The sequence below is a fragment of the Heterocephalus glaber genome, unplaced genomic scaffold (genome assembly GCF_053883595.1).
Source record: "Heterocephalus glaber isolate CG9 unplaced genomic scaffold, H.glaber_assembly_v1.0 deba00001608, whole genome shotgun sequence".
In the NCBI taxonomy this organism is placed as follows: domain Eukaryota; kingdom Metazoa; phylum Chordata; class Mammalia; order Rodentia; family Bathyergidae; genus Heterocephalus; species Heterocephalus glaber.
This window is the reverse complement of record NW_028258379.1, coordinates 12,304,108-12,325,829: the sequence shown is the minus strand read 5'-3', so window position 1 is coordinate 12,325,829 and position 21,722 is coordinate 12,304,108. Positions and strand designations below refer to the sequence as shown.

The following is a 21,722-nucleotide window of genomic DNA, read 5'->3' as shown; positions in this document are numbered from 1 at the left end:
GTGGCAGATTGGAGGTTTGATAAAAGATTAGTGACCTTGAAAGTGAACAATAAAAACTATCAAATGAAACAAAAAAGAGCTGTGAAACAACTTTAGGTGACCTAGTAATATAATTTGGAGTCAGGCAGAGATTGTCAGATTGTTTTTAACATTTATTTCTTGCTTTTTTAAAAAAATTCACTTTAAAAGACAGCAGTAGGAGCATCTGGAAGGAAGCTCCCCAGGTGCCACCCCATGCTCCTAGGGCGGAGAAGCTGAGCGGGTCCCAGCACCCAGAAGGAAGCTCCTAGGGCAGAAGAGGTGAGCTGCACGGGTGCCAGAAGCACCCTCACCCCCGTGGAAATGAAGAGACATGTAAACAAACCTCAAAAACAGACTTCCAGATCATCTACAGCAACCCCAAAGGGAAATGAGATGGAACAATCTGATACTCAACCGCCTGGACTCTCTGAACTGGGAAAAAAAAAAATTGGATCTGGGAAAAATGAAATCAGAAATAATTACTCAGATAACAGCAAAGATTGTGCTCATGGTGCAAGACATGATTAATCTAGAGACAACACAGATTAAAAAAAATAGAGAATCTGAGGAACATGATGGAATCTCAACATAGAAAACAAATGAAATCCATAAAACAGATGAAAACAGATTTCCAGGAGATTAAAAACTCCATCGAAAGTCTACACAGCAGAATGAGCCAATGTGAGGACAGAATTTCAGATATAGAAGATAAGATTGCAATTAATGACCAGGAAAAGAAAAATTGCTTCAAAATGATAAGGAAACATGAGAAGTCAATCCAGCAGCTGCTAGACAATGCAAAGAAGAATAACAGACTGATTGCAGTCAATGAAGAAACAGGAGATAGTGCAGATGACACAAAAAAACTGTTCACAGAAGTGATGCCAGAAAACTTCCCAAGCAGGGGAAAAGAACTTGACATACAGATAAGTGAGGCATATAGGACTCCAAATAGCCTTGATCAAAAAAAATCTACACATAGGCATATAATTAAGATTCCAGAAACTCAACAGAAGAATAAAATTCTACAAAGCAGTGAGAGAAAAGAAACAAATCACATACAAAGGAAAGCCCATCAGAATCACAGTAGACTTCTCAACACACACCATCAAGGCAAGAAGAGCTTGGAGAGACATATTCCAAGCCCTAAAAGAAAACAGCCTCCAACCCAGATTGTTGTACCCTGCAAAACTATCTTTCAAAATGGATGGAGAAATAAGATACTTTCATGATAAAGAGCACCTCAGGAACTTCATGAATTCCAAACCGGCACTCCAAAAAAATTTTAGATAATATCCTAGGAAAAAGACAATGAGGCTCACAACCCCAGGGAACTCAGCAGAATGAATCCATTGGGCGTGACAAATTAAACACAAAGGGGGAGAATCCAACAAAAAGAAAGTCATGACAAGGCTTTTAAAACTTTTGACTTCATCTCCCTAATGAGTGTATAATTCAATCTTGTTATTGTACTGATTAGTGTAGTGTATTTCTGATTCTAGAGTTGCACACCTTTCCTTGTGCTGCACTGGCTATTTATCATCTTATGTCTACTTTTTAATTGGGTTGTCTATTAATGAGCTGTAAGAGTTCTTTATATATTCTGGTCATAGGTTATATGCATTGTAAATATGGTCTGTTTAAGGACTACTTTTCATTTTCTTAATGATGTCATTTAAAGTTCTAAATTTTGATGGAACCTCATCAGTTTTTTTCTTTTACACATGTTTTTTGTATCCAAGGTTGTTCTTGCCTACCCTAAATCCATAAACATTTTCCCTTATAAGTTCTTCTTAAAGTTTTATACTTTTAGGCTTTCTTATTTAGGTTCATAGATCCCTTCAAGTTATTTTCATGTATGGAAATAAAGGGTTGAGGTTAATTTTTTATATACGGATAGCAGGTGTTCTAGTGCCATTTGCTGAAAACACTCTCTCTTCCTCGGCTCTTGAATTGAGTTTATATTCTATAAAATGTTAATGTTAAATAATCTTTCAAAACTCAGTGGACCCATATATAGGTCTTAAAATTAGGTAATAAATGTCTTCCAACACTTTTTTTTTTAACTTTTCTAGGTCCTTTGTACTCCTACATAACTTTTAAATTTCTATATCCAATTCATTTATAGCAAGTATACACAGACCTGAATTTTTATATATACCTTGTGTTTTCTAATCCTGCTAAATTCAAATACAAGTTCTAGGGGCTCCTAGAGATTTCTTAGTATTTTCTTTGTAAGATGATCCTTTCATCTACATATAAAGATTTTGCTTCTGCCATGCCAATCCTATCCTAATTGTGTCATTTTATTGCCAGACTATTTTGGTTGGGCCTAGGTTTCAAAGTTTAATGGACAGATAAAGAGTAAGCATATCTTCCCTTGTTCCCCACCTTAAGGAGAAAGCATTGTATCTTCTCCATTCATATAAGGTGTTCTCACTGGAAGTATGGAGTACATGTCTTTAATCTGTTGAGAAGTTTCTGTTCTACTTCTAGTCTCCTGATAGCTTTTACCATGAACAGCTGTAGAATTTAGTCCAATACTTTTTCTCCAACTAGTGGCAGGATCATATGGCTTTTTCCTTTTCTCTGTTAAAATGATGACTTTTGGGGGTGGATCTTCCAATGCTGAACCAACACTGCCATCCCTATAACAAAACCACTTTCTACTGCCAGATCTGACTTCTAATTGTTTTGTTAAACAAATTTCTATGTTCATACTTTTATCCAGTTTTAGTATTAGCACAATGTTGAGTTCCTAAAATAAGGGGAGAAGTGTTCTTTTTTTCTGCTTGTTTGATATAATTTATCAGTTAAAATGTATATGAGCCTGCTATTGTCATATAGATAGGTTTTCAAGCTAGGAATATTCTTTCTTTAATAGGTGCTATTCAAATTTTATATTTCTTCCAGAGTCAGTTTCATTAATTTGTCTTCCAAGGTACTCCTTAGAAGTTGTCAAATTTAGTTCAAAAAAGATTTTTGTAATATGCTTTCTATATCCTTTTAAATTCTGTAAAATCTGTGGTAATGTCTCCTAGATCTTGATATTGCAATTTTAAAAATGTATAATTGATATTGTATGATAAGAAAAGGTCTAAAGGTAGGGGAAGTGGGAGGGGTAGGGAAAAGAAAAAATGAGAGAAGGAAAAAAATGGAAACAAAGTCTTTGCAAATAGGGAAGGGGGTGGAGGGGGGTGAAGGGAGGGCAGGGGAATGGGGAAAAATAATAACCAAGATACTCATGTAATGGTACAAGATCCCAATGATGAATGTAACTGTATTTTATGCTTAAAATGTACCAATAAACTTAATGAGGGGGAAAAAAAACAAAAAGAAAAATTATTTCACGGATTTTTAGCCATAGCTAAAGATAATATGTATTTTGTTGTATGATGGCGCCTATGTGGTCCTCCAATATGACTGAAAATTTTCTTAATAGGTAATAAAGGTCAGATTTAAAAAAAGACACACCAGTAGTTTAAAAGTTAAAGGATGGATAAAAGATATAGTGTGCTATCCTAACTGAAAGAAACCTGGAGTAGATGAGTATCAGTAATGTGCAGAGCAAAACATGTTGCCAGTGGCAGAGGAGGCTCATACTGAAGTTTACCAAAGGACATAGCAACAATAAAAGTTTATACATCTAATAAGTCTCAAAATGCATGAAATTGAAAGCTGGCAGAACTGCAAAGATAAATCCATACCTATAGTCTGGGTTTAATGTTTCTCTCTCAATAACCAATAGAAATAGAGAGAAAATGAGTCAAGAAAAGACTTGAGAAATACCAATAATCAACTTGACCTGATGGACGGACATTCCATTCAACAAGAGCAGGATTCATACTTTGTTATGATCTGCCATTATCCAGATCATAAAACAAGTCTCATTAAATTGAAAATGATTCAAATTATATAAAATATCTCTAACCACAACAAATTAAATTAGATCTCTGGAAAATCTCCCATTATTTTAAAATTGAATGATAAACATCTTAAATAATCCATGAGTCAGAAGAACTCAGAAGGGAAATTGGAAAGTATTTTGAACTGAACCAAAAATGAAAACACAATCAAAAATATAGGGAATACTACAAAATGTACTGTATTTAGGGAAATTTTATTGCTTTGAATCCCAGAGTTTAGAATAAAGGGATCATACCAATATTGATCCAACTTCAATAAAAGAAAAAGGAACTGTGAGACAACTTTAAGTGACCCTAATAAGTATGTTACTTTGATTCAAAGCAGAGATTATCAGACTGATTTAAAAAGCAAGACTTTAAATGCATGAGTTTAAAAAGCAAATTAAACCCAATGTAAACAGAAGAATTGAAATAATAAAAGATTAAGGCAAAATCAATGAAAAAAACAGACAGTGGAGAAAGATCAATAAAATTGGTAAACCTCTAGCCATACTGGGAAAAATAAAGCAAAAATTACCTCTCAAAAATGAGTTTGGCTACATCATTGCACATTATGCAGATATTAAGGAAATATTATGAACATCTTTATGATGATTTGACAGTGTCTCAAGAAATAGTTCTATGGGGGAACTTGATTCTAGTTAAAAACCTGCCTGCATAGAAAACTCCAGACCCAAGATGACTTCACTAGTGAGTTCTACTAAATATTTAAGGAAGGAGGGCCAGGGATTTAGCTCAGTGGCACCACACCTGCCTCACAAGTGCCAGGTCCTGAGTTTTGATTCCCAGTACCAAAAAACAAAACAAAATAAAATTTAAGAGGTAATATCAATACTATATAAAGTTTTCCAGAAAATTGAAGAACTAAACAGATTATAAAGAACTACATACCTAATCTACCAATATGCCTAATATACAAATATTCTAAACAATATTCAATATTTAAATTGAATTCAATATTTAAAATGTTTAATACATCATGACCAAGAGGGATTATTCGTCCCATAAATGTAAAGTTGGTTAAACACTGGAAAATCAATCAAGACAATTTTTCCTATTAACAAACTTTTTAAAACTTTGCTTACAAAATTTTAATAGATACAAAATTAATATTCATTCCTAATAAGCTTTCAGCAGTCAGGATAGAAAGGAGCTTTCTCAGCTAAATCAAGCTCACCTAGAAAGCCCTACTACTATCATACTTAGTGGTGGAAAATTGAATCTTTTCCCCAAAGGTCTGGAACAAGGCAAGGATGCCTGATCTCATTTCTTCTACTAAGCATTGTACTGGAGGTTCTAGTCAGTGCGAATAAGAGTAAGAAATCCAAATTGGAAAAAGAAGTAAAGTTGTCTTTATTTGTAGATATTTGTAGGAAATCTGGAATCTATGAAAGAGCTCTTAGTATTGACACGTGAATCTAGTAAGATTGTATATAAGATTAATATTAAAAATCAGTAATACTATTTACTAGCAATGAACAAGCAAAAAATTTGCATTTTACAAAACTATCATAATAGTGTTGAACATATGAAATACCTAGGAATAAACATAACAATGTTTAACACATTCATGACAGGGCATATACAGATGCTGGCCAATGGGACAGTTATGCATGTGCCACTGGTGATTCAAGCCTGCAAGAACGTGTTAAATACACATATTGAAAGTTATAAGCTTAAGAAAATTTAGACCTAAATAGATATATGCTTTTTTCATGGGTCAAAAGACTAAAAATTGTTAGATCTCCCTAAATTGTTCTATAGATTCAATGCAATCCCTTCCCAAACCACCAGCAAGTTTGTTTTTTTTGGCGTGGGGGGATTTTCTTGTAGAAATTTACAAGTTGACTTGTAAATTTCATATGGAAATGCAAAGGACCTAGAATAGCCAAAACAACTTTAGAGACAAAATTGGAAGGCTAACTCTACTACCTGATTTCAAGATTTACTTATTATTAGGCCATGGTAATCAAGACAATGTGATATTGTCTTGTGATACATTGTGCCATTAACAGACTGATGTTTGTGTTTTACCACTATGTCAGAATTTATTAACACACTACATCAGTTTCGTTGCCTTTACTTCACTGAGTAGTCCTCATTACAGTTGGAGTTTTGACCACGGCAATCACAAATTCTTTCTCCCATATAAAACTTAAATCACACAACACAACTCTCATAGTTACATATAGGTTAGAGAAGCTGAAAGAGTAAAAAGGCCATAAGATGTGAAAGGCAATACAAATGTGAAGAGTCACTGTAGGTGGTAAGATATTGGGTTAAGGACCTGGGGAATAGATTAAAGTGGGCCGCATCAACAGCAAGGAGCAGTCTGGAGACAGGCAGGCATTCTTCACCTGGTAATGACCTGGGGAAATCCTGTAACCAAATGTGCCACACTGAAATCTGAGGTGTCTCTCCCTTTTATGCATTATCTGTTGGTCTGGTGTATCCAGTAAGCTCACTGATGGCAGCTGCTTATTAGCAAAACAAGTCACTTATCAATCTTTGTCTTGTGATTGAGCTGGACAGATGGTGGTGGTACAAGCAAGGAGCCAAGTTGTTCTACCTTAACATTTGTACCCAAAATGAAGTAAGTCAGGACAGTAGACATTTTAGCATTTTACTGAAGGTACATGGAAGACAAGCATGTGAAAAGATAGTCAAAATCCTCAGTCGTTAGGGAAATGTAAATTAAAGCTGAGGAGATGCCACTGCACTTTTTTGGGTTTTTTTAGAATGACAAAAGAGGTGTGGCCTTACCAAATGTTGGTAAGGATGTAGAGAAAGTGGAGCTCTCATACACTAGCAAGAATCCAAGACGGTAAATCATTTTGAAAAATAGTTTGTGGGGGAGATTGTGAAGTGCTATGTACATGCACCAAGTCTTTATGAGGAATGTGATCATTATGTACTACAAATGTGTGTAAAAATATATATACACCATGCATATATAGGACAAGGGGTCCAAGGGAGGGAGTTAAAAAATTAAGAAATGGCATGTACTAACTCCCCATGATGAAAGTAATCATTGAAGGACCCTAGTTTGCAAAACAGACTCCATGTTGCTGCTGAACGACCCACCTGCCTGCCCTTTAGATGAACTTAGAAGGAGGAAGCTTAGACACCTCCTCCCCTTAGAAAGTCTTTTAGAAACAACAATCAACTATTTTACAAATGTTCTAAGGGCAGGACGTTCCACTTCTGTACCTTTTGCTTGCTTTGCTAGTTCTATCCCATAGGGGGGCCTAGAAACTGTTGACCTCAAAGGTGTATGAAACATGTTTGTCTCCCCCCAGTTGGTGCTTGAGTCCCGTGCTCGGCTCGGGTCCCGACTGGTAATAAACTCCTGTGTGGATTTAATATCGGTCTCTGGTTGGTTCTTTCTCGCTGGGTGTAACAATCATTATGTACTACAAACATGTACCAATAAATAAAAATTTTAAAAATTTTCAGTTTCTGAAAAAGATAATCTACAGTATATATAACCCAGCCATTTTATTCACTGATATTTACCCAAGAGAAATAAACGCATATGTCCACTTAGATTTATACATAAACATTTACAGCAGCTTTCTTGTAACAGCCCCAAACTGGAAACCCAAGTGAATTCAAATGTTCATCAGTAAATGAACAAATTAAAGAATATCCATATAATGGAATACTCAGTATTTTTTTTACATTTTACATAATTAGTAATACACATAACATGAATAAATCTCAATGTGTCAAGTGAAAGGAATACATATCATACAATTTCATTAATGCAAAAATTAGTTTACGGGGAGAGGAGATGCAGGGTTTACATGAGATCGGAGAAACTCTTTGGGATGGAAGATGTGTTTATTATCTCAATTGTGGAGGTAATTTTACAGATATATAGTTGCACACTTTAAAACTGCTTTATTGTATGTGAATTCTACTTCAGTAAATTTTTTTTAAAAATCAATTATAACGAAAGAATAAAGGTAGGATAGAGGTATATGAGGATTAGGTCAATAAGCAAGGCTGAACGAAAAAGATAAATCAGTCCCCAGAGATGCTGTAAATAGACTGCAATTTATTTTTTCCTGTACTGGAGACTGAACCCACAGTATCAGGCATGCTAGCCAAGTGCTCTACAATTGAACCACATGCCCAGCCCTAGGTTGCAATTTCTGCATGCTTTCCTTCCTGCCTACATAGGACCCATTTTCCTCCACACCTGTTGTCCTGTGCTATTTCTTATTCACCCGGTATTTTCATGTCTCCATCCTATTCCCAACAAGGAGCATCCTGGCAATGGTTCCGCTTCTCTTTTTGTCCTCATAGAACCTATTGTCTAGTCAATAGATGATTTACTAGTTCACGCAAAAGTAAAACAAACCAATGAACATTAAAAGTGGATCCTCATGTTCTCTTTCAGCACTGTGCCCCCAACCCCAGATGATAGTTTCATTTTTAGTCAATTGATATTATCTAAAATAATCCAATGTTACTAGTACAATTTTAGGCAAGATAATACTCTGGGGCATAGGAGATTGGCTGACTTTTATTTATACTGTAAATCGGTCTTTTATTAAGTGATATTCCTCTGCCAATGGGTTAAAATAATTTTACAGGTGGGTAATTTAGCTCAGTGGTTCTGCCGCATGCTTTGCAAGCACAAGGTCCTGAGTTCGATCCCTGGTACCAAAAAATAATAATTTTACGTGGAATCTGAAAGTGAGGGTTGTTTAGCAGCTTTGGCCACTTTTTCTTCCTCATAAATATGTGACTTTGCATGTTTGGATTCTAGATAATACTGAATCTACGAGGTCAGAAATTCCTGAAGAAATGTTTTTCTAATTAAGAAAGTCCCAGAAATAACCCCAGGAGAATGCTAACCTCATTTTTAGATGGTGAATTAAGTCCTAGAAAGTTTCTGAAGTGTTTGGTGCAATACGACCAGAATCAGGGGCCTAGAAAGATGAAAAGATCTCAAATGCCAGTTTTGCTTCTGGGGACTCAAATAGTTAAAATACATGTATCATTGGGCTGTTGTGCCAGTCTCTTTGGTTGGTGATGGGGCACACCTGTGAATAAGACTGTGATCATCCCTGGTCTTAATGAGTTTGAGGTCTAGAGAAGAAAATCCACGTCCAGGAAGAGTTCCAGGTGTGTGAGTGTGCAGGGCTAGACCAGCTGCCGAGGGTAGAGCAGTGGGGAGGGCTTCCTGGAGAAGGCAGTATTTGAGACTTTAAAAGATGATGAATCAAAGCCAAGGAAGAAAGTAATTCAAAATGAGGTGAACGAGAGCCAGATCTTGGTTTATAGGACAGGTACAGAATTTAGATCTTCACACTAAGACCCATGATGAGATACTCCAAGGATCTGGGGCATGAAGTGTCATGGCCAGATGTGCATTTCGATTCAGAGTATAGTAGTTGACTTGAACTCGCCAAGTTGCCATGTACCCACGGTGGCTCAGAGCTAGGCTCACTTCTGCCTCTGTCCTCTATTAGCTCTGACATCACTGAACTTCTGAGTCTCAGCTTCTCATCCATAAAAGAATAACGATGACCTCCTCAAAGGCCTGTTCCAGGCATTAAATGTTAGTATATGCAAAATATTTGAGATTGTAGCCCTAGCGCGCGCGTTCACCATTGCGTGCCTGGACTCGACCACCGCTGCAGTGTGAGGCGCGTGTCCGGGCTCTCACCGTCCCTGCACCCGCATTCGCTCCCGCACCGCGGCTCCTTGTCTTTGGCCTGCAGTCGGAGGACCAGCTTTGGGGACTCCGTTCGCCACGGATATGCCGCGCGTCTACATAGGACGCCTGAGCTACAATGTCTGGGAAAAGGACATCTAGGGCTTTTTCAGCGGCTGCAGCCACCAGTCGAAGTAGACCTAAAATATGGGTACGGCTTCGTGGAGCTCCACGGTGAGCGCGTGATCGAACGGCTACAGCTACGTGGATACCGCAGTCGGAGAACCTCTGGCAGAGACAAATACGGACCATCTGTAGGTACAGAATACAGACTTCTTGCAGAAAATCTTTCTAGTCGTGGCAGTTGGCAAGATTTAAAGGATTTCATGCGGCAAGCAGGTGAAGTCACCTATGCAGATGCTCACAAAGAGCGCACAAAGGAGGGTGTGATTGAATTTCCTACTCTGACATGAAGCGTGCTTTGGATAAACTGGATGATATAGAAATAAATGGCAGAAATATTAGGCTTATTGAAGGTAAGCCCCGAGCAAGCCACAGGCGGTCATATTCTGGGAGCAATCTAGATCATGGTCTAGACGAAGGTCACGGAGTAGGAGTCGCAGGAGCAGCTGCAGTAGATCTCAAAGTCGCTCCCTATCCAGGGTTCCAATCCAGGTCGATCCGATCACCTTCTCGATCAGAAGGCAGGAAATTTAGATCAAAGAGCAAATCTATGCCCAAGTCTGATCGGGGCTCCCATTCACACTCTCGAAGCAGATCTAAGGATGAGGATGAGAACGAGAAATCCCGAACCAGGTCTCGGAATCGATCTCCGTCTCGGTCCCCCAAAGAAAATGGAAAAGGCGATATAAAGTCAAAATCTAGATCAAGGAGCCAGTCTCATTCCCATTCACCTGTACCTGTACCACCCTCAAAGGCTCAGTCGGTGTCCCCTCCACCAGAAAGCTTGGCGATCCCGTTCTAGATGTCGCTCAAGGTCAAGGTCCAGATCAAGTTCCTGAGATTAATCCAGAACTCTGTTCTTTGCACACTGTCATGGAACGCTTTGTTACTTGTGTATGCAGTTACTCTGCCATGTTTGTACTTGGCCTCTTCTGCAAGAGGATCTCCTGAGAACAGGGGCACACGGAAGTTTGATTTGTGGCCAAATTTGATTACAAAGATGAGGTTCTAAAATGGTGGCATGAAGTTAAAGACCCTCTCCCTTCTTTGTAGAATTAAGATAACTTTGATTTTATAGCTTTTGAGCTAAAATAACTTTTATAAAGATTAAGCTCATTTAGATTTTTTGTTTTAAAGTATTTCAGCAGGATCTGCTGCAGGGGTTTTTTGTTTGCTTATTTTTAAATTAACTGTTTGAAGCTTTGGCTACTTAAGGCTCTAGAGGGAGAACCCAATTTTCAATTATGTTAGCTTTTTATAAAGCTTGAGTTATGTAAGATTTAAATAAAAGTTTGCTACCAAAAAGAAAACATTTGAGATTGTGCTTGATATTTAGAAAAGATTCAAAAGGTTACCTCTACTTATATAATGTTTAAGAATCTCATTCATAACTTATCTACAGCTGAATTCTTCCCCCACCCCAGAGAAAGAGCCACCTAGAGCCAGAATGCCAAACAATAACAACAACAAAAAACCACACATTAGCTTGAGAGCGAGCCATGCTGCCCCTCTCAAGTATAAGGAAAACCAATGGTCTTAAACCTTGGTACTAAGTAGAGAGGAGAAAAATCACAAGGAGGATGACCAGAGATAAAGATATTTCACTAAGAGTTCATTAAGATGTAATAATCCTAAATTATCATGTACATCATAATAGTTTTAAAATAGAGGAAACAAATTTGACAGAACTTAAAAAGTGATGGATCCATGATCACAGCTGGAAATCTTAGTACTCCTCTTTTAATGGTAGATCAAGATGATTCTTAAAAAATCAGAATATAAGTCAGGTGTGGTGACAACACCCTTAATCCCAGCACTTGGGAGCCTGGAAGCAGGAGGATCATTGTGAGTTAAGAGGCCAGCCTGAACCTACATACCAAGACCCTGTATCAGAAACAACCAAAAAAAGCCACTTGCATCGCAAGCGCAAGGTCCTGAGTTTGATCCCTGGTACCAAAAAAGGCAATCTTCAAACTCTTCAGTGACACTGAAAGGGAAGCAACACTTCCAAAATCATTCCTGGGAGCAAGTATTATCCTGATACCAAAACCAGAGAAAGACCCAACCAAAAAAGAGCTATGGACCAATTTCCCTAATAACGTAGTTGCAAAAATCCTCAGTAAGATACTGATCTGAACACTATCAACAAATTCAGCCTAACATTTACTAAATGCAGCTCCAAAAAATGTTAGAATATCCTCTCAAGTACATGTGGAACAGCCCCAAAGTAGCCTCTCAAATACAAATTTTACTTGTCAAAAGTTGTTTTTGAAAAATTAATAAAACAAAAACACTAACACTACTAAAAACACAAATCCCCAATATCCAGAATGAGGTAACTACAAATGCTATACATTGAAAGATAAATGTTAGAAACAATTTTATGCCAATAGTACAAGTTTACAAAGATGTAAGAAAAAACACAAAATCTGTGAAAGAAGCTGAATTAGTAACTACAGACATTTCTACAAAGAAAACTCCAGACCCAGATGGATTCGCTAGTGGTTTGTATCAAAACTTTAAAGAAAAAATGCCAATCCTGCCCCCCCAAAATACTTTCAAAAAATAGAAACATTTCCCAAATTGACATAGATGTTACAAGAAAGGAAAGTTTCAAACTAATGCTCATGCACATTGATTCAAAAATTCTTAACATATAAATCCATCAATATATGATAATCTGCCATGCACAAGTAGATTTGAACCCAAGATTAGTTTGAACACTCTAAAATCAATACACTTTTTCTCTTTTATTAAGTCATTTCATACATGCAGAAAAATTATTTAACAAAATTCAACATGAATTCATTATCACTCTCAGCAAACTAGGAAAAATGGGAACTTCTTAGTATAAGAGCACCTCCAGCAATATAGCCTGAAAACATTAATATAAATACAAAGAGAAATCAACCCACTATCTCAACTGATAAACAACAAAAAATAGAAAATTTAAATATATTAAACTGGTCATTTAGCCTCTGTTCTTGCTTCATTCCAGGTATTCAGAGCACTGCTTTGTTTCAAATAGGCTTAAATTCTACAAAACACATTTCAGCCAAGGGGAATGGTCTGGCCAGAGAACATGACAAAAAGAAGAAAGATAGTTTTTTCCTCTCATCCGTTTTTGCTGGTAAATCCAACAATGGTGACAATGGTCCTGGGCTCCTGGCTTTCTGCTGAAGCAGTGCGGTTCCACTGGGGACGGAGGTATTTGCACTCTGGCAGTGGAGAATTCTCATAGGCCTGGCTCTCACAAAAATGGTGAATAGGCCAGAAGCCTTGGTGGTACAGCTCTCTGGCTCTAGAAAAAGGGGTGACAGCTTAGATTGCCACACACAGTGTATCTGTCAGTGCAAAGTCTTGATTTGTGCAAGGCAACAGTGATGGTTCCCAATGCAGAATAGATGCTCTAGCATCCTTAGCTGTGCAGAGATTCTGGACTCTGAATGAAATCATTTTAGTTTTTTCTCTAGGAAAAGGGATGCTAATTGCATTGTACAATTACTAGGGGCCCCCTCACCCATTTTTCTCTTCTAATTTATAACCAGTCTCCTCTATTTCCCTCCATTTGAGATACCTTGAATGGTTTTCTTTTTCCCAGAGCTGTGCCTATGCCTGGATGTCCGCTTTCTGTTTTGGGGTCCCTTGCATAGTCCAGGCAGGGAGACTTGGAGGGAAAGAGCAATGAGGGGAATGGAGGGGGGGATATCACTGATTTGAGGATACTTTGAATTCTGGTCTTTACCAATCTGCCGACTATCATTTACTCTTCAGAGTTCTCACATATCAATTGTAAGTATTCTGTTTCAAGTGCAGTTTCCAAACTGCATTCAGTGGGAGAGGCAAAGTATAGAATGTTCTTCCATCTTGATTGAAACTGGAACTCTGATTCTTAACACCTTGCTTTTCCCCATCCTCTGTGACCCAAAGTAATTGCCACCATTCCAGTTTTTCTTTCTGCTTTACATCCAGCAGAAAGGAAGGAGATAAAGAAGGCATCTCTTTCACTCACAGATTTCCTAGAATTCTCACACCATGCTCCCATTTAGGGTTTCCTATCAGACAGCTTTCTTCAAAAGTCCTCAACAAATTGCAGAGGGAACTTTATTCCAGCTAATCATGTGCACAGTTAAGAAATGTGGCTTATTAATGTAGAATAAAAGAATATATGGGCTTAATAGCAGTCTCTGTCATACATTTCTAGTTGCTCTTTCAGGGCAGCAGTGATTTGTTAATCTGACTGGGACTATTTTGGCCACTCCCACTGTCCCCATAGGCTTCACCCTACCTATAAATCTGATTCCACCTGAGTTTGATAAGAGTATGGCATGGGTGGCCCTTTGCTAGCCTCATGGATACATAAATTTATTACAAATTTTAACAATATAAGGACCTGTGGCAAATAATTTACATACACAAATAAAGCATAATGATTTTTACTGTAAATTCCAGTTAGTAGATTAGTTGCTAAATGCTTTCTTGTATCTACAGTTAACATATGGCTGTAATTATACTAGATATGAATACTGGTGGATAATTTTATTTGTGTTAATGAAGAGAATGTAAAACATGAAAATATTTCAGAACTTTTGACTGTCAATGACAAAGGAGTAAGTCTTTGACAAATCAGACTGTAGTTTTGAAAGCTGGGAAGACTATTTTCTCAACTTTGTGTACTATTCTCAATGTAATAGTACAGAAAAGACATGCTTTTAAGTTTAACTTGCGATATTGACATTATTTCCAAAATGTCCTTAAGTCTAGACAGTCAGCAAGATAAGTCAAGCCTTACATTTAGCATATGCTGATTTCCATGGTGTAAATATTCCTACCCTGGTCAATTTTAATTTAGTAATATGACATCACTGAGTACAGGAACTGGGAAGGTTACACAGTATTTCTATCATGCTTATGTACTAGTATAAACAATCTCAGGAGCATAGGTGAGTAAAATAATTAGGAAGCAATGCACATTACATTTTTTAAAATATATACATTTATGTAATTAAGAGCCAGTGTGTTCTATGGATTCACAAAATGTCTGAACATTTCAGAATTAGTTTTCATGAGTTACTATGAACCAGCCTTCTCCCTGATTTCAACAGACAACCAGGATTGGAAAGCCTATCATAGGAGAAAGTGGAAGATTCGGTTGCTTTAAGGCCTAAAACCGCAGAATGATCTAAATAGCTTCTTCAAATCCAAGGCTGGTTGCATTTTATTCTCCTTTACTCCTATCTGGTCTTATGATAGAAAAGCAGCCACCTCTGGATATCTACAGATATCTATAAATATCGAGAGAGATAAGCACCACATTCCAGTTATCTGTCAGAATGAATCTTTTAAATATCCAGCAACACTGCTGAGGTCTAGGATCTTCTAGAGAGCTGTTGGCTCCTATAGGAGGGTGAGGAGAGCAGGCTCACCAGGAGCTAAAGAAACCATTCTGCAAGCCACTCTATACCAAGGGGCCCTCTTCATGTCTTAAAACTCCTTGATTGTCCCTTCTCCATAGGAAGGGGTCATTCCCTCTACAGATGCTGCTTTTCCAAATACTGGGTATCATGAAGAGCACTGTCAGAGTCCCAAAAGCTGCCTCCCAAGGCTCTGTCTTTCTCACCACTGTACAGGACACATTCTTAGCCCATCAGAGGCTTTGCCTCCTGGTCTGTCTGCAAAGTGGGTGAAACTTGCTCCATCTGCTGCTCAGGGTTGGAGAAAAGCTGCAAATAGCCCATATACAAATGATCCACAAATGGTTCGAAGTCCTCTCTAACAGGTCATGGCTGTTCCTTGGTCTCTCCATGACTATCGAGGGGTAGGGGTCATTCAGTAATTAAGTGTGTGGGCTTTGAAAAATGTCTTTTATTGTATGCTTTACCATGACTGATTTACTATTTCCCCAGTTGAAGAATATTTGTGTTGCCTCTGGTCTTTTGCTTTTACCAACAACATTGAAGTGTCTTCAGAAATACATCTTACATGCATGTGTAATATGTACAGATGACAAAATCCTGGCATTTCTGGGTAAAGAATGTGCATTTAAAATTCCCATATTGCCAAGTGGCCTTTCAAGGAGGTTGCACTGTTTACACATTTGCAAACGAATATGCTATTGCTTGTTCCTTGCATTTCTTTTATTGTGATGTCTGTAAAATTTTACAACCCATTCATGCCCTTTAAAGTCACTTGTATTATTTTTTTTTTTTTTTGGTGATCTTCCTGTTCATACCCTTTGCCAATTTTTCCTTTGGATTATTGCAATTTTTCTTAGATTTATAATAGCACATTAGTAGTTGTTGAAGTTTGCCCTTAATAAAGGAAGAATGTTTACTTTGCAGTCAGATAGGGCTTCAAATCTGGAATCTTTGGCTGGGGATTTAGCTCAGTGATTCTGGCGCCTGCCTTGTAAGCACAAGGTCCTGAGTTCGACCCCTGGTACCAAAAAAAAAAACCTGAAATCTTTTACTTATTAACACTTAGCTTATATTCCCTTAACCAATGCTTATTATTTCCTATGTTCCTTCAGTCAAGTTATACAATCTGTGAGGCTCTGTTCCCTCATTATAATGTGGGATGATTAACTTTCAGGATTTAGGGAAGCAATAAATAATATACAAGTAACTTAATAAATATTAAGAAAAGATACTGATGATCACTCCTACCTCTCCAAGCCTCTCAGGCCAGTCTAGAGTGAGTTTCCAGGACCAGCCTGTTTCCATAGCAGCCTCCACCAGGATCCAGAAACAAACCAGACCCTTTGCTTCTCACTTGTTGCCTGGAGGTCAGAGCAGCCACCAGTCTCCTTCCTCCTCCAGAGCTGCCTGGGGAATTGCTGATGGCAGATGAATATTCTCAGGCCAGTGCAGCTCCCTGCAGCCCTGAGAATGTGCTGTGACATGGCCCATTTCCTCATTTGTTCTTGCAAATGGAAGATGCTTCTGCGTGTTAATTGCTGAGGCCCTTGTGCTTTAATCAAGTTAATAAGAGACTTTATTTCATCAAACTTCTTGTTTGTCCTGTGGCTGGCTCTAAAGTGTGTGTGTGTGTGTGTGTATTAAAATATTAGGCTTCAAGACTTTATTTCTACTATTTTGCTCTTAAGTTCTCTAGTTTGCTGTTATTGTTTGGGGGTTGTGGTTTTCTTGTGACTTTGCCTTGGTTTCTGTTTACTTGCTATGGCCATGTGCTGCTTTTTCCCATTCTCCCAGTAACTACTAGCCCCAAATGTGTAGAATTCTTTGTATTTCATTCAACCCAAGATTTCGGCCACTTATGCATAAATCTCCCTCAGCCAACAGCCCCTGTGGGGGTTGACGAACTCCACAAGAATCTTGCCAGGGAGGCAGCTTCATCTACTTCCACCCATCTCTAACCTTAGCCGAGGAATCAGTTTTTCCCACAGAAATCCACCATGTCTTATAAGATTATATTTTCTAACATTTTATAATAAGAACTGTCTGAGATGATAATTCAAAGCATATTCTCTAGTCCTATTCTATACCCTAATTCTGTAAAAGCCTGAGATTCCATATATTTCAGTAAGCTTCCCAAGTGATTTTATTTTTTTGGTGAAAACATTTTTCTACAAGGTTAAACTTCCTACATTTGAAGGCTATTAATATCTATTTCTAAACTTTTCTTTTTCCACAGTAAATTATTCCTTGTTCCTATAACCCAACCTAAGAAATGATCTCCAAACTGCCTTCCAACCTATGTGTCCTTTGATACAGATAGATCCTCAGTTTCCTATTGAAATATGATATCCATATATGAAAAGTCTTCCTGTGTTCTTTTATTAATGTTTTCAGTCTATTGGGTACATATTACTGACAGGCCTTGTGTAAGGCATTAAAAATAAAGGACAAGAGAATCAGTTCCTGTACTGTGGGAGGGGGTTGAGAAGCATCTCTAAAAATGTGTTTAAGTTCAGCCTAAAGGAAGAAAAGGAGCTAATATAAAGAATGCTGGGGAGAAGGTAGTCCAGAAGCTGGCATATCCTAAGAACCTCAAGAATGCCAATCTAGCGGGAGCATGGAGTATATGAGAGAGACTTACAGCAAAGTTAAGAGATAAACAGAAACTAAACCATCACCTGAGACATAATTCCCAATAAAATAAATATGAGTTGCAATTCTATTCTCTTAAGTATGAAGCCATCAGAGGACTTGAAACTGGGAATGGCATGATCTGGCTTTCATTTTGAGGTCAGGCTTCAGAACTTCTGATATAAACACACTTATGCAAGTTGGTCTTTTCTTCTGGATATTACACAGAAGCAATGAAGAGAATGAAAAAACCCCACAAACTTCATTTTAGCTATACTAGGGGTCAAATACAATTCACAGGCTTCAAAATATGCTAAGATGTCCCTAAGCAACTAGCAGAAAGTAAAGACAAGAAATATAAAGATTTGTAAAAGAGTTCAGAGATGTCAGAAGAAACTACCTTGCTGTACTCTTCCTGAAAGTGAACAGTGTCCAAAGTACAGAACTGTCCCTTATTTATAACACAAGTATGGAAACAAAGATGAGCAGGGCTGGTGACAGATGACCTCCTGGGTGTGTGTAAGGCATTGAGCCACAGGAACAGTGGAGTAGCCCACACAAAGGCCCCTAGATAAGCAATATTTTCAGGAAGCAGTCTGCTTATGAGGATCTTGGCCCTTGGATTTTAAAACCTAGAAAAAATACCTTGCTGTTTTGCCACAAAGAAATCTCCTGCAAATAGCTTCCATTAAAAATACACCTTGATCGGGGAAGAGAAGGTGAGCCAGTCCCAGAACCCAGAAGGGAGCTCCCCCACTGCCATTCCACACTCCTAGGGCAGAGAAAGTGAGCTGCGCAGGTGCCAGAAGCACCCCCCCCCACACACACACACGTGGAAATGAGAAGATACGTAAACAAGCCTCAAAAACAGACTTCTGGATCACCTACAGCAACCCAAAGGGAAATGAGATGGAACAATCTGATACTCAACCACCTGGACTCTCTGAACTGGCAATAAAAGAGGATCTGTGGAAAATGAAATTAGAAATAATTACTCAGATAACAGCAAAGATTGTGCTCATGGAGCAACACATGATTAATCTAGAGAGGACACAGATAAAAAAGGATCTGAGGAACATGATGGAATCCCAACATAGGAAACAAATGGAATCCATAAAACAGATGAAAACAGATTTCCAGGAGATTAAAAACTCCATCGAAAGTCTGCACAGCAGAATGAACCAATGTGAGGATAGAATTTCAGATACAGAAGATAAGATTGCAATTAATGACCAGGAAAAGAAAAATTGCTTCAAAATGATAAGGGAACATGAGAAATCAAGCCAGCAGCTGCTAGATGATGCAAACAAGAATAACATAAGACTGATTGCAGTCAATGAAGAAACAGGAGATAGTGCAGATGACAAAAAAAAACTGTTCACAGAAGTGATGGCAGAAAACTTCCCAAGCAGGGGAAAAGAACCTGACATACAGATAAGCGAGGCATATAGGACTCCAAATAGCCTTGATCAAAAAAACTCTACACATAGGCATATAATACTTAGGATTCCAGAAACCCAACAGAAGAACAAAGTTCTACAAGCAATGAGAGAAAAGAAACAAATCACATACAAAGGAAAGCCCATCAGAATCACAGCAGACTTCTCAATGCAAACCCTCAAGGCAAGAAGAACTTGGAGTGATGTATTTCAAGCCCTAAAGGAAAACAGCCTCCAACCCAGATTGATGTACCCTGAAAAACTATCCTTCAAAATTGATTGAGAAATAAGATACTTTCATGATAAAGAGCACCTCAAGAACTTCATGAATACCAAACAGGCCCTCCAAAAATTTTTAGACAATACCCTAGGAAAAGACAATGAGAGGATCACAACCCCAGGGAACCCAGCAGAATGAATCCGTTGGGTGTGACAAATTAAACCCAAAGGGGGAGAATCCAACAAAAAGAAAAAGTCATGACAAGGCTTTTAAAACTTTTGACTTCATCTCCCTAATGAGTGTATAATTCAATCTTGTTATTGTACTGATTAGTATTTTTCTGATTCTAGAGTTGCACACCTTTCCTTGTGCTATACTGGCTATCATCTTCTTATGTCTACTTTTTAATTGGGTTGTCTATTAATGAGCTGTAAGAGTTCTTTTATATACTCTGGTCATAGGTTATATGCATTGTAAATATGGTCTGTTTAAGGACTACTTTTCATTTTCTTAATGATGTCATTTAAAGTTCTAAATTTTGATGGAACTTCATTTATCAGTTTTTTTTCTTTTACACATGTTTTTTGTATCCTAGGTTGTTCTTGCCTACCCTAAATTCATAAACATTTTCCCTTATAAGTTCTTCTTAAAGTTTTATACTTTTAGGCTTTCTTATTTAGGTTCATAGATCCCTTCAAGTTATTTTCATGTATGGAAATAAAGGGTTGAGGTTAATTTTTTATATATGGATACCAGGTGTAGTGCCATTTGCTGAAAACACTATCTTTTCCTCTGCTCTTGAATTGAGTTTATATTCTATAAAATGTTAATGTAAATAATCTTTCAAGACCCAGTGGACCATATATGTGTGGTTCTATTTCTAGATTCTCTGTTTTATTAATAATCTATGTCTTTCCTTACACCAACACTGCCTTGATTACTGTAGCTTTAGAGGAAGTCTTAAAGTTAGGTACTAAACATCTTCCAACAGTTTTTTGTTTGTATGTTTTTTTGTTTTTTAACTTTTCTGGGTCCTTTGTACTCCTACATAACTTTTAAATTTCAATATCCTATTCTTCATTTATAGCAAGTATATACAGACCTGAATTTTTATATATACTTTGTGTTTTCTAATCCTGCTAAATTCAAATACAAGTTCTAAGGCCTCCTAGAGTTTTATTAGTATTTTCTCTGTAGATGATCATTTCATCTACATATAAAGATTTTAATTCTACCTTGCCAATGCTATGCTAATTGTTTCTTTTTATTCCCAGGCTATTTTGGTTTGTGCCTATGTTTCAAAGTTTAATGGACAGATGAAGAGTAGGCATATCTGGCCTTGTTCCCCACCTTAGGGAGAAAGCACTGTATCTTTTCCATTCATATAGGGCATTTTTGCTGGAAGTATGGAGTACATGTCTTACCTGTTGAGCAGGTTCTGTTCTACTTCTAGTCTCCTGATAGCTTTTACCATGAACACCTGTAGAATTTAGTCCAATACTTTTTCTGCAACTACTGACTGGATCATATGGCTTTTTCCTTTCCTCTGTTAAAATGATGACTTTTGGGGGTGGATCTTCCAATGCTGAACCAACACTGCCATCCCTATAATAATACCACTTTCTACATACTGCCAGATCTGACTCCTATAGTTTGTTTTGTTAATTCATACTTTTTTCTCCTATTATCTTTATCCAGTTTTATTATTAGCACAATGTTGAGTTCCTAAAATGAGGGGAGAAGTGTTCCTTCTTTTTTCTGCTTTAATTGTTTGATATAATTTAACAGTTAAAATGTATATGAGCCTGCTATTTTCATATAGGTAGGTTTTCAAGCTAGGAATATTCTTTAATAGGTGCTATTCAAATTTTATATTTCTTCCAGAGTCAGTTTCATTAATTTGTCTTCCAAGGTACTCCTTAGAAGTTGTCAAATTTAGTTCAAAAAAGATTTTGTAATATGCTTTCTATATCCTTTTAAGTTCTGTAAAATCTGTGGTAATGTCTCCTAGATCTTGATATTGTCATTTTAAAAATGTATAATTGATGTTGTGTAATAGGAAGAAAAGGTCTAAAGGAGCAGGGGAAAGTGGGGAGGGGAAGGGAAAAGAAAAAATATGAGAAAAGGAAAAAAATGGAAACAAAGTCTTTGCAAATAGAGAAGGGTGGAGGGGTGAAGGGAGGGCAGGGGAAGGGGAAAAAAAATAAGAACCAAGAG

General features: G+C 37.5%; 1 long non-coding RNA gene and 1 pseudogene across 1 annotated transcript in view; both read left to right on the top strand.

The window, feature by feature from the left end:
• Positions 1-7,169, top strand: part of LOC110346325 (uncharacterized) — a 29,460-nt gene extending 22,291 nt beyond the window's left edge. The window contains exon 3 of the long non-coding RNA XR_015445024.1: positions 190-7,169. This is a non-coding gene — a long non-coding RNA (uncharacterized LOC110346325). The remainder of the gene's footprint in view (positions 1-189) is intronic.
• Positions 7,170-8,545: 1,376 nt separating this feature from the next.
• LOC101724593 (serine/arginine-rich splicing factor 6 pseudogene) lies at positions 8,546-11,382 on the top strand (annotated as a pseudogene).
• Positions 11,383-21,722: the final 10,340 nt, after the last annotated feature.